This window comes from Canis lupus, chromosome 7, assembly GCF_048164855.1.
Source record: "Canis lupus baileyi chromosome 7, mCanLup2.hap1, whole genome shotgun sequence".
Taxonomy (NCBI): Eukaryota; Metazoa; Chordata; class Mammalia; order Carnivora; family Canidae; genus Canis; species Canis lupus.
This window is the reverse complement of record NC_132844.1, coordinates 67104329-67118540: the sequence shown is the minus strand read 5'-3', so window position 1 is coordinate 67118540 and position 14212 is coordinate 67104329. Positions and strand designations below refer to the sequence as shown.

General features: G+C 43.5%; 1 long non-coding RNA gene across 1 annotated transcript; it reads right to left on the bottom strand.

The window, feature by feature from the left end:
• Nucleotides 1-2723: 2723 nt before the first annotated feature.
• LOC140636353 (uncharacterized) lies at nucleotides 2724-11977 on the bottom strand. The gene is made up of 3 exons (XR_012033621.1): nucleotides 11820-11977; nucleotides 8853-8978; nucleotides 2724-3017 (listed from the first exon to the last, which is right to left on the bottom strand). It is a non-coding gene; the product is annotated as an uncharacterized lncRNA (long non-coding RNA).
• Between the last annotated feature and the right edge of the window lie 2235 nt (nucleotides 11978-14212).

Genomic DNA, 14212 nt, shown 5'->3' with positions numbered 1-14212 from the left:
TTCGGCTCAGATCATGATTGATCAGGTCAGGTTCTGGAATCGAGTCCCACATCAGGCTCCCCGCAGGGAGCCTGCTTCTCCCTCTGCCTGTGTCTCTTATGAATAAATAAATAAAATCTTTTTAAAAATTAAATTAAATTTATAAAAAGACAGGAAAAAATTTTGGAAAGCTGGAGTAGAAGTCACTTGCCCCCTTCCCACCCAACCCAGATAGGCAGGGATGTGGAAAGGTGACAAGGAAACGGACCAAAATCAGCCTTGGGCAGCTAGGTCACTGGGCTTTTGGGCTTTTCCCAAATTCCTGTAACTACAGCCCCATGTTTCAAAGACTGTTTCTATAAATATATTTTTGTTTGTATGTGAGGACATTTCTGAAAGCCATTTTCTCAGAAACAGAATGGCTGGATCATAAGGGAGATACTCAATTTTTTGGTAGGCCCTGTTGAATTTCATTTCCAATCTTTGCATCTCTTTATTCCACCAGCTAGGGTCACTGAGAGTGGCTGCATCTCCGCACCCACACTCATAGTGGACATGGGTGCTATGGAGCTTCAACCATCAACATCTTTGCCATAGACCTCTCTACTGCAAGTGTTTTCACTGATTAACTAATTGACTGAAGGCAATTTTGCCATAAGAGCTGAAATAATGCAATATAAGAGAGACATTAAAAAAAAAAAAAACAAAAAAAAACACGGGGCACCTGGGTGGCTCAGTCAGTTGAGCATCTGCCTTTGGCTCGGGTCATACTCCTGGGGTACTGGGGTCAAGCCGTGCATCAGGCTCTCTGCTCTCCTTCTCCCTCTCCTTCTGCCTGCCAATCTGCCTAGTTGTGCTCTCTCTCTCTGTCAAATCAATCAATCAATCAAGCCTTTAAAAAAAATAATGAAGGGCAGCCCCGCTGGCCCAGCGGTTTAGCACCACTTTCGGCCTGGGGTGTGATCCTGGAAACCCCGGATCAAGTCCCACATTGGGCTCCCTGCATGGAGCCTGCTTCTCCCTCTGCCTGTGTCTCTGCCTCTCTCTCTCTCTCTCTCTGTGTCTTTCATGAATAAATAAATAAAATCTTTAAAAATAAATAAATAAATAAATAAAAATGTAAAAATAATGAAATATGGAAAAATTATTAGAATCACCATAAGGCAATTTGTCATAAAAAATAAAATCACAAAAAAATAAAAGAGGAACATTCATTTAAAAGCACATAATGAAATATGAAAATTGAACAATGGAATTAAAAATATTGGGAAATGCAAAATATTTGAACACATTCAAGATGCATAGTGTAGATTCATTGGAAAATATTTGAATACATTCAAGATGTGTAGTGTAGATTCATACAATGTGTAGTATAACAACACTGCACAAATAATTGATTTTATTTTGTGGATTGTCCCTAAGCATGTGTCTTCAAAGTCTTTCATTCATAGCAATACAGTGATCTCCCTTTACCCATAAGGGGTATGTTCTAAGACCCCCAGCGGATGCCTGAAACCACACCGACCCCTATATATGCTGTGTTTTTTCCCATATGTACATGACTGTGACAAAATTTGATTTATAAATTAGATGCAGAAAGAGATTCATAGCGACAGCTAATAATAAAACATAATATATTGTAATAAAAGTTATGTAAACACAATTCCTTTCTTTCAAAATATCTTATTGTGCTATTATCACCTTTCCTTTTGTCATGACCATGATGATGTAAGAGGAGAATCATCTGCTTTTGCCAGTGTTGATGGACTAGGGTAAATGAAACTGGTGGGGGCAGCACCAAAACTCCAGATAAGGGGGAACTACTGTATGCTTTTTAAAAAAATTTTTGCTTGTTGAATCATCTCCTCCTTCTGTATTACACTTTTTTTTTTTTGCATGAAAATTTATTTTCAGGGACACCTGGGTGGCTCAGTAAGTTAAGCATCTGACTCTTTGTTGGCTTCAGTCATGATCTCAGGGTGGGGCTGCAATGCTCAGTGCAGAGTCCGCCTGTCCCTCTCCCTTCCCTTCTGCTCCTCCCCTTGCTGGCTCTCCTTCTCTCAAATAAATAAATAAATAAAATTAAAATTAATTCAAAAATAACAAAATAAAATTTCTTCTCACTAAAAGAGGTATCAGTTTCCAAAGAGTGGGATGTATATTTGTAACTGAGATTTGTGTTGCCTTGTGAAAGCCTTCCATTCCACATTGTTGTTTGTTCTTGGCATATTGGCACCTGTGGAAGAAATGCCAGTGTGATTACTGTACCTGATAAGATATCATCTTCTGGCACAGTGTGGCATGCGGTCTGCGCTACACACTATGTCACGCTGCTGATAAACTTGGCCACCGAACTTTCTATCAAGTAAGATAAACTTAGCTGTTATCATCCACTGTTTTAAGACCACCACCCCTACTCAACATTGTCTAGACCATTATGAGGGCTAGCGAAGATTTATATAACATAGAAACAGGAACTTTGTCAGAGGAGAAATGAAACCCAACATCAACCAGTTATTTTAGCTTGTATGGCAAAATCGCCTTATGGCCAATTAGTCATGTGACAAAAACATTTGCAGCAAAGGTGTGTACAGCAAAGATGCTTAGAGCAAAAATATCAGAGGCGAATAGACACTCCTGAGCCTGTTCATTGCTGTTGATGTGACAAGCCACTCTCATTTTTTTATTTGCTTTTAATTATTCATGAAGTGAAGCATCTTCTCAAATGCTTCTTACCTCTGAGTTTGTTCTTAAGTAGTTGGTTCTTTATTGGAAAAAAATTCAATTTATTACATTATATTGTTTCCTCCAGGAAGGGCTCATTATTCTCAAGAGAATACGTGGAAGCTCTTACTTCCTATAACACACAGGAGTTTCGCACTTCCTGTAGGAAAAGTGGCTATTCATTTCAGCAGCAGCCAAATACAGAGCACTTGAAGTCAGATACAAGGAGTCATCGCAGGAAACCACTTCTCCTGGTTTCAAGGGCTTCGGAGGTAAATTTATAGACTCCTCACACAGGAAGAAGTCATTTCACACTGCAAATATAAATTTTCCACAGCCAAAAGGATACAGAGAGAGAGAGAGAGAGAGAGAGAGAGAGAGAGAAATCATTAGTTGTTTAACCAAGTAAGTTTGAGTCAAAAGAAATGTCAAAATCTTGATATAAGGAGGCTGGTCTTGATGGATGGACGCCATTCATGTCCATCCCAGCCTCCTGCCAGAGTCCTTTCCTTTACTGCATAGGCTGAAAAACAGAAAAGTATACTTCCCACCCTCCTTTGCCACTAGAGTTTTAGAAGTGAATTGGGATCTGACAATTAGATGCTGTGGCCCAAGATTGGAGAGGAGCAGGTGAGACAGGGTGTCTTCCTGTGAGGACAAGCAAGGCCAAAAGAAACTGTACTTTCCAGGAGCATTCCAGCCTCGTGGGCACCTCTTCATGTAAAAAGAGTCCTCGATGTCCGGATCAGAGGTAACATGGTGGTTTCCTAACATTTTAGTCAGAAAACTTCATCCCTGTAGAAAATTTGAGAAGTACGGAAAAGGCCAAAGAACAAAATAAAAATTATCTGTTATTGCACAAGAATCAACTATTGATGAGAAGAAAAGATTTAACTCCACGAAGATATAGTCCTAATGGGCCAGCTGTTGCTGTTCATTTGTACGCAGAATCACTGGCTCAGCCAAGGGGAGCCTGGGCTGATTTTGGTGCTCACGCTTAATACCTACAGTGAGACTGCAGAGCAGCTCCCAGCCCCTTCCCAAGAGTAAGGGAGAAAAGTTGAAGCACTAGAATGTGCCAAAATACCCAATCTGCCTCCTAGTTCTAACCTACTTGGCCATAGTACTGGGAGGCTGAGTATCTGTACTCTTTCCCTCTCCAATCACCCCCCTGGAGAGGGTTCTCCATATCCCTCTAGCCCTGGCTGCAACCTAAAATCTATTTGTCTAATTATTTCATCTGGGCCTCTTCTTCCCACCTTTTATCCAAGACCAGTTTCCTTCCAGAGACCCCTTCCCTCTCTGTCCAAGAAAATAATAATAGTAATAATAATAATAATAATAATAATAATAAGCAGCTATCATTTATTGACCACTCTAAGCTACCAAGCAGGTAATCCTCCTAAGAACCCTACAAAGTAAGAATTATTTTCATGTTACAGATGAGAGGCTCAGAAAAACCATTTCCCAACACTCTACAACTCATGAGAGGTGGAAGCAGTGTTCAAGTACACAACCATCAGGACTCAAAACCTGAGTTTTGATCCTTACTCTCTCTCCCGCTCTTAGAGCCCTGGGAAAGTGCCTCTGACCTGCTGTTGTCTTTAGGGAAGCTGCCACTCCACATGGAGGCCTGTTTGCACATAAACACTTTTTTTCTTCAATCACGTCTTTATTGCGATCTAATTCACATGCCATAAAATTCACATGCCATAGTTTGTAGAAAACCGGAGTTATGCATCAGTCACCACTATCAGATTCCAGAACATTTTCAACATTGTGAGAAGAAATCCCATTCCCATTAGCAGTCATTCCCACTCCCCCATCCTTCTAGTCCCCAGAAATCACTCATCTGTTTATCTCTATTGTTTTGCCTATCCAGACATTGCATGTAAATGGGATCATACAATCTGAACTTTATTCCTTTTTATGAATAATATTACACTGTATATCTACACAGATATACTACTATTATTTATACATTCATGTCAGTTGATGGACATTTGGGTTGTTTCTACTTTTTGGCTATTATGAATCATGCTACAATGAACATTTATGTATGAATTTTTGTGTGGATCTATATTTTCAATTCTCTTGGGTATGTACCTAGGAATTGAATCGCTGGATCACACAGTAAATCTATTTTATCTTTTTGAGAAACTGCTAAACTGTTTTCCATACCAATCACACCATTTCACATTCCCACCAGAAGTGTATGAGGGTTCCAATTTTTCCCCATGCTTGTTACTGTCCATCTTTTCCAAGATGGCCATTCTAATAGGCATGAGATAGTATTTCACTGTGGTTTGGTCTGTATTCCCCTAATGATTGATGATGTTGAGCATCTTCTCATGTGCTTATTGGTTGTTCACATACCTTTTTTGTTCATTGTCTCTTCAAGTCTTTTCCCTATTTTCAGTTTGGTTACTTGTCTTTTTATTATTGGTTTTAAGAGTTCATCATATTTCCTGGGTATAAGCCCCTTGTCAGATACATGATTTGAAAATATCTTCTCCCACTTTATTTTTTTAATCTTTTTAAAAAAGATTTTATTTATTTATTCATGAGAGACAGAGAGAGAGAGGCAGAGACAAAGGCCAAGGGAGAAGCAGGCTCCATGCAGGGAGCCCAACGTGGGACTCGATCCCAGATCTCCAGGATCACGCCCTGGGCTGAAGGTGGCGCTAAACCACTGAGCCACCCGGGCTGCCCTCTTCTCCCATTTTCTGTGCTGTCTTTTCAACTTCTTATTTTGATGAACTCTAGTTTATTTATCTTTTTCTTTTGTTGCTGTGTTTTTGGGGTCTCATTTAAGAAACTGTTGCCTAATCCAAGTCATGAAGATTTAATTCTGTTTTCTTCTAAAGGTTTTTTAGTTTTAGCTCTTATATGTATGTTTTTGATTCATTTTGAGTTAATTTTTGTATTAAGCTGAATTTTCTATTGAGCTAAATTTTGTATATTGGTGTGAGGTTAGGGTACAGTCTCACTTTTTTGAATGTGGATACCCAGTTGTCTCAACACCATTTGTTGAGGATATTATTATTTACCCATTGAATAGTCTTGGTACCTTTATCAAAAATCAATTGCCATTGATGTGTGGATTTATTTTGGGATTCTCAATCTTATTTCACTGATCTACATGTCTATCCTATGCACGTACCACACTATTCTGGTTACTGTAGCTTTGCAGTGTGTTTTGAAATTGGGAAACATGGGTCTTCCAACATTGTTTTCCTTTTCACGATTACTTTGGCTATTGTTTTTGGCTATTCATGGTCACTTACAGTTCCATATAAGTATTAGTATTAGCTTACCTATTTCTGTAAAAAAAAAAAAAAAAAGTTGGAATTTTGATAGGGATTGCACGGGATCTGTAGGTCAATTTGTGGAGTACCACCATCTTAACAATAGTAAGTCTTCCGACCCATGAACATGGGATGTCTGCTTATGTATTTAGGTCCTCTTTAATTTCTTTCAATAATGATTTGTAGTTTTGAGAATATATTTCTTATTCTTTATTTTTTATTCCTAAGTATTTTATTCTTTCTGATACTATTGTAAATGGGATTGTTTTTACATTTCATTTTCAGACTGTTCATTGTTAGTGTATAGAAATACAACTGACTTTTATAGATTGATCTTGTATCCTGCAACTTTGTTCTAATAGATTTTTTCCTTTGGCATTTTTATATACAATATCATATTATATATGAACAGACATAGTTTTACTTCTCCGTTTCCAATATGAATCCCTTTTTTTTTTTCTTGCTTAATTTCTTTGGCTAGAATCTCCTGACATTAGGGGGAAAGCATCTCATCTTTTACCACTAAGTGTGATGTAGCTGTAAGGTTTTCATAGACGACCTTTACCAGGTTGGGAGAGGTTCAATTCTGTTCCCAGATATGAGTATGTTTATCATGAATGAATGTTGGATTTTGTCAAATGATTCTTCTGTGTCTGTTGGGATGATGACATAGGTTTCATCTTTCATTTTATTAATAAAGTGTATTATATTGATGTTCATAAACTCTCCAAGTATGGGTTCAAGAGAAAAGTAGAGCTGTGTTCAAATAGTAGGCCTACCTAATCTCTGGCAGGAAGAGTCTGTACACAATGGGATCGGTGACAATTACTGAGAATATTTGATGCCACACAGTTAAATATCCTGAGCTCCAAAGCAGCAATTCTCTCTGATTCATCCCAAAGGACACCCCCTCTCTGCTCAAAAACCTCTGGTGATAAGGAACTCACCTTCTAGGATGGAGAGAAGTGGCAGGCCTGGAAACAAACTTGAAGAGTGCCAAACAATTTATGGCAAGAACTGTATCTCCTCTAAATAGAGTCCAAGCATTCTTAATTATATAAGACAGAAACCCCAGCTCAAACCAACTTAAGTGAAAGGAGATTTATTAGAAAGCTAGCAGGGTTGTCAAAGAATTGAAGGAAGATCTTCAGGGATCAGAACAGCTCAGAGCTCCCAAGGATTGGCACTGGACAGCCGACCCTGTCAGGACTTCCCTCACCTTCCTGCTTCTCTGTCACACTGTCATGGCTGAGGGTGTCACCACCACCAGCTTGGGGGTAACCTCCCTGCCAGCTCCAGTTAGAAAAATGCCTGGGAAGGATTTTCATTGGCCTGCCTGGGTCACATGCCTTCTCTGGGACAATCACTGTGGTCAGGGGAATGAGCGTCTCTCAATGGCCCCGCTTGAGTTGTACGGACTTTTCCCAATTGCCAAAGGGCAGGAGACTGTGATGGAGCAGGAGAGAAGCTGCTCCCAGAGGCAAAATCAATTATTACCGGGAGGATGACAAGAGGGGTGCTGGGATGACACCAGCATTATCTCATTGCCAATCTCTTTGGGGCATAGTCTTAAGAAGATTCATGCTTCAAGTAGAGACATGTTATTGAGGGGAATTTGAAGGACTCTCTTACCTCCACTGAAACATCATCACAGGTTATCAGAGTACTGAGCAGTAACCCAGAGAAGCCTTCAAGGGCTAAACCCAAGATGGGACATGTATCAGTTTTCTAGAGCTGCCATCACCAAGTACCACAGAGTGGATGGCTTAAACAACACAGATTTACTTTCTTAAACTTCCAGAGGCTGGAAGTCTAAGATGAAAGTGGCAGCGGGGCTTGGTTTCTTCTGGGCCTCTTTCCATGGCTTGCAGATGGCTGCCTTCTCACTGTGTCCTCAGAGGGTCTCCTCCCTTGTGCACACATATTCTGGGTGTCTCTGTATGTGTCCTAATCTCCTCTTCTTGTAAAGACACCAGTCAGATTGAATTAGAGCCCACCATAATAGCCTCGTTTTATTTTAATTACCTCTTTAAAAGCTCTATCTCCCCAATGTAGTCACATTCTGAGGTACTGGGGTTAGGCCTTCAAGAGATGAATTTGGCACAATTTAATCTATAAGAGGAAGTTAAGAGAAGATATGTACCAGGTGATATATTATGAGAGTACTTTTATTTTGGAACCAGAGAGAAAACCTGCATTGAGTTCACAGGTAAGGCACCACGTAGCTCGGGACAACCAAGATACAATTTGCATTTGGAGGGACTAACCAAATGTCAGTTGAATAGATCCCCTGCTCAGTCCATTCATTTTACAGGTGAAGAAGCTGGGGTGCAGGAAAGAGGCATTACCCTCTACTAGCCTACACAGAAAAGCCAAAAAGCATAGAGGTCAGAGCGGATGGGGCAAAGACAGCTGTCCATCAAAGAGTCCCTTCCAGATGGTGAAATGAGGCACTCAGGTTGGGCCACCATTCCCCAGACCCTCTGCATCTATGCGTGTCCACATGAAGCAGTTGGGATCACAGCAGGAAAGGCACACTCTACCAGACAATTGTGGAAAGTTTAATAACAAGACCATGTACAAGGTTGAGCGCAGGGTGTAGGGAAAGCAGCAAATGATGGTGCGGTTTCCTGGGGCTGCCAACAGTGGGCAGTGGTTACCACCCTTCAGTCTAAAACGGCAAGTGAAAAGAACAGGAACAGAACTTGGAAGGAGTGACTGTATGGAGAGGGCAGAGACAGAAACATGGCCTTTAGTAGAAGAACACAGCCAAACTATGCACCTGGCTGGCACCGGGTGGAAAGTCTCCCAGTCAAGGAGGGAACTAGGAGAAATGCATACCTTGGCCACATTCTCCAGTTTTCCTGCCAGTGGCTTCCTTGACCAAACTCCAAGCAGAGGACAAAGGAACCCCTTGGCGCAATCCATACAGGTCAGCCTCCTGGCCATGAAGCAGGAGAAAGAAGGCTGGAGAGTGGAAGAAAGAAGGGTGGAAAGTCATTCAGAAGGAGCAAGAAACATATATATCTGTATGCCATCGGCCTGAGTTCTGGCAATGGAATGTGGGCAGAAATGATGGGTGCCTCCCTCACCCCAATCGAACCCATAAAAACCACCCTCACAGTCCTCTGGGCCTCTCCCTTCCCCACCAGCTGCCTGGAGGTCAAGCCCCCACGGAAACCATATGAAGAAGATAACAGTAGCGCCTCCAGCAGCCTGAGTCCCCAAATGACTTCGTGGAGAGAGCCCCACAATCAAACTTTACATGACTGAGAAACAAATGTCTACCATACTAAGCCACTGAGACTCTAGTTCATATGATACAGCTAACATGACCTTAACTAATACAGTAGGAGCAGATTAAACAGGACTGGCTTCCTTAGAACAAGAACTGGATTTTGATCTGGGCACGTCCAACTCACCATAGTCAAATGAGTGAACTTGCATTATCAGAAAGGCACTTCATCTGGCTGAAAATACAGATGAGGTTGACCCACTAAGTTTGTTTCTGCTATTTCTCTGGGGACCTTCTGCTGTTGGCTCCAGTTCAGATCTTCTGCTTGTCAAAGGTCTTTTTTTCTTTTTGTGGCTGATTGAGACCCAAGTTGTTAAATTATTCACCCTTCAGCCAGGAAAACATAACATTCTTTATTGCAAATCACATTAGAGTTTGTAAGAGGCTGGAGTTGGGATGATCTGTTCCAAAGCTTGGGAAGGAGCCTGGATGAAAGCCAGGATCCCAGACCCTTGGGCTCCCCTTGACATCTCTGATCTTCCATTGTCCCATCCCTAAAACGGGACCAGATCGTGACCCTCATACAAGATGGTAAGAAGAAAAGTGCTTTGTCAGATGCTTCAGAATCTCTCTGGGGGGCACCCCGGGTGGCTCAGCGGTTTGGTGCTGCCATCAGCCTGGGGCGTGATTCTGGAGACCCGGGATTGAGTCCCACATCAGGCTCCCTGCATGGAGCCTGCTTCTCCCTCTGCCTGTGTCTCTGCCTTTCTCTCTGTGTTTCTCTGTGTCTCTCATGAATAAATAAATAAAATCTTAAAAAAAAAATCTCTCTGGAGATTTACTCACCAGGTCTAGCCACCCCCAGGCATCTGCTCCCTGATAATCTGATATGCACCCTCCATCCCAGATCACAGGTTGAAAACCTGAGCATGTCACTAGCTGGAGTGCATGACTGAAGGGAAATCCCTTCCTGATAAGAATTTCTGGGATTTCAAGGGTCATATTTAGAAGTCTGGGCTTTCTAGTCAGAGTGCTTCCAACAATGCACAGCGCTTTCTTGAGTTGTGGAAATGGGCCTGGCCTGGAGAGTTCAAGCCTGTTCAGAAGAATTTATTATCTCATTGGCCTTAGTTTGTGGTTCCCCCACGGGGAAAAGAGGGGACTGGAGAGGATTAGCTCTGTGTCAGTTTGGTCTTCTCCTCCCAGCCTTTCCATCTGCATTGTTCATATCCATGAGGATTGCGTCTGATTGCACATAACAGGAACTAACGACAGTGTCTATCTCAAAAACGCTCAGAAACAGTACCCGTCTCACTTTCACGGCGTGAATCACAGGCCAAAGAGAAGGGGGATGGACACACTATGGGGAATCATTCCTGCTTTCACATGCTTGTCACCTCTCTGATAGCTCAATTTAGATCTCCCTCCTCACTTGACCCCATTGCATCTTCCTTCCTGGCACTTACCACACCACTCAATATCAGATGCACTCTTTCTTGTTTACTTATGTCTTCTCTAGTTTCTAGAATTGTGCCTACCTTATAGTAGGTGCTCAAGAAATACTCGTTAAGGGACACCTGGGTGGCTCAGTGGTTGAGCGTCTGCCTTCTGCTCAGGTTGTGATCCTGGGGTCCTGGGATCAAGTCCTGCATTGGGCTCCCTGCAGGGAGCCTGCTTCTCTCTGCCTGTGTCTCTGCCTCTCTCTCTCTCTCTCTGTCTCTCATGAATAAATAAATAAAATTTAAAAAAAGAAATACTCATTAAATAATTAAATGCATCATTGCATTGGCAATTTCTTAACAACTGAATGCGGCAAGCAGGGTAAAGGATGCTGTTAATCTCTTTACAGATAGGGAAACTGAGGCCCAGAAGGTTGACTTCAGTAAAGCCACCAGGGAACTCAGGTAGCCTCAGTCCTTTGATTCCTAATCAAGGCCCAGGGGGTAGGAGGTTAGGAGATAGAGAGGCTTTCCGACATGCCCCTGGCCTGTGTCCCAGATCTGTGAAAGATCTCTTTGGGGCTGCTGTTCAGAAACTTGACAAATTACTCAGGGATAAGGTAATTTAAAAGAAAAGGAGATAATAAATTATTTCCAACAAAGAACCTGGTACTAGGGATTTTAGAAACCAGTTGCCTGGGACGCCTGGGTACCTTAGCGGTTGAGCATCTGCCTTTGGCTCAGGTGGTGATCCTGGGATGGAGTCCCACATTGGGCTCCCTGCATGGAGCCTGCTTCTCCCTCTGCCTGTGTCTCTGCCTCTCTCTGTGTGTCTCTCATGAATAAATAAATAAAATCTTAAAAAAGGAAAGAAAAAGAAAGAAAGAAAGAAAGAAAGAAAGAAAGAAAGAAAGAAGAAAAAGAAAGAAAGAAAGAAAGAAAGAAAGAAAAGAAAGAAGAAAGAAAGAAAGAAAGAAAGAAAGAAAGAAAGAAAGAAAGAAAGAAAGAAAGAAAGAAAGAAGAAAGAAAGAAACCAGTGGCCTGAGCGTTGGACAAGTAAGGGTGACATTATCACCCAACAGGTGGCTTTTGGATGGCCTCAATTTCACCCCTACCCCTACCTCCACTACTTACCCTGCCCCCATAGGTGGTGAGCTCCCCGTCCCCGGAGGTGTTTAAGCAGAGGCTGGATGTCTGCTTACGGGGTATGCCAGAATTGGGGTTTTGTATTCCCGTCCTGGTAGGAGAGGGCAGGCCGTCCCAGACACAGAACAGGTGGTGTAGGCAGTGGGTCCAGCACCCGCAAGGAAAGGAGGCTTTGCGCCACCTGGTGGACCTATCTTTGAACTGCAGGCCTTTCCAGGGGGAGAAGCCCAGCTCCTGAGTGTCCCCAGAGTCCTGGGCAGTGAAGACAGATTAGGCCTCTGACGGCCTCAAAGGGACCCGAGTTAGTGTGTGAGAGCTCGGCGGAGCCTCAGCGTAGATCCAGGCACCAGTAGGCTCCCGAGGGGCCACTGTTACAGGGAGGATTTATTAACAGAACTCAAGGCTTGCTAAGGCATGTGCCTGGGATTGGAGGGGACACAGCCCCCCTAAACTCAATCCAGATTCCTGGGAGGACAAACCGAGAAGTCACCTGGCAGGAGGAGGCTCATTTCTTCATTCTGCTTGCCTCTGTATCTGGGAGTGACCCTGGACTCTCTTTGCCCAGAAGTAAAACTTCCCAGTTCAGCTCCACATGAGCCTCCGTAAAACCACCCATAAAAAAGCAACACCTCGGGATGCCCGGGTGGCTCAGTGGTTCAGGGCCTGCCTTTGGCTCAGGGTGTAATCCCGGGGTCCCAGGATCGGGTCGGCATCAGGCTCCCTGCCTGGAGCCTGCTTCTCCCTCTGCCTGTGTCTCTGCCTCTCTCTGTGTGTCTCTCATGAATGAATAAATAAAATCTTAAAAAAAAAAAAAACCTCTAAAAGTGTTTTGCCCGGTGGATGTCACGTCCAAAAGAGTGTGTACCAAAGTGCATATTTTCATTATGTTTGTTATTGGATTGCATCATTCATTATCATCAAAGGCCCTTTACAACTGCTAGTAGAAGCCACGACAGGCCTTGCCCATCACCAGGACCACATGGCATGCCTTTAATTGAGCAAAAGCGTAGACGTTTGAAAGATCAGTGAGTCCATGCAGCCCCCTGTGAGGTAAGTGTTGGATTATGCTCAGCCCCCCTAAAACACTGAAATGGGCTCCAGCTCCCAGCCCAGCCTTCCTTCTGCTCTGGGCAGTGAAGCTCAGGGCTCAGTTACTCCCTAAGAGACATGTACTCCCTGCCCAGCACTGGGCCCTGGCCAGCTGCCCTTCTCACCACTTCTCCTTTCATTTTCACTTCAGTTCTGAGAAGAGGGCATAGTTTTAACCAACAGTTCATCCCAAGCCTGGTCCTGGGTGACAGAGGCCCATCAGGATCCTGCAAAGTGGGGCAGGGAACCCCGGTCCAGGACCTGGGGTTTTCTCCTGAGTGAACACTTGAAGGCCCCCTGTGTGAACTGGCTCTAAATCATGTCTTTCCCCAGCATCAGCTGGCCCATGAAGTGGGGTATGTGCAGTTGGTGCTGTTGGGGTTGACACAGGACAGCCCCTGCCTGTTCCCAAAGGCTCTCTCCTCCCCCTTGTGATGATCTCAGCCCCAGTCCTGGTCTATTTTCCCGCCTTGTGAACAAGGCTGACCCAAGGATGTAACTCGGGGACCCCTTTGCCCTGGCCCAGGGACGGGCCTCTGTGGTCAGCCCCTGACCTACCCTCACTCACAGTGATCAAGAAGCCCACAGCCCCACCACACCTCCAGGCTCTCCAAAAAAAGGGAAAAACAGAGCAGAAGCCTATAGGATCCTCCTAAGGGGCACTCTCTCTGGCACCTCCCAAGCAGAATTCACCAGTGTTTTGTCCTCACTGTCTCCAGTGGGCATGGACTGTGACAAGGTCTAATGTGTGAACTTCCCCAAAGGCAGGGCCACATCATTCTTCCTATGCCACCCCTATATCAGCAATGAACTTACAAGGATTTGGGAATTTTAAAAAATTAAGTTCATGATTAAAATATTTTTAAAATATGCACATTCTGATTTTCAGAACAGCATACTCAAAACTCCCTGCCCAAATCTTGGAGCCATCCCAGGGCAGCTTAGTTCAATAGTCCCTCCGGGTAGCCAAGTCAGCACACAGGAAGGGACCTGGCATTCCACAGACTCCTTCTGAGCCAGGATCACCTTCGTATTTACCGCCAGAAGCTGGATAGTTTGGAGGTATTAAGACCTCGCTCTATAAATGGATGTGTCTTCTGAGCATCTCTATAAAACTTCGGAAAAGAACGCTTGAGTAGAAAATGTGGATTTACACCATAATGAGGGACCAGAGGAAGAAGCCAAGGAGAGTTGTCACTACTAGGCTCCTCCAGGAGAGAGACGATAGGTCACCAGCATCAGCCCAGGCTTCCCATAGGAGCTCGAGAGGTGGCAGGGCCACCAGGATTGAA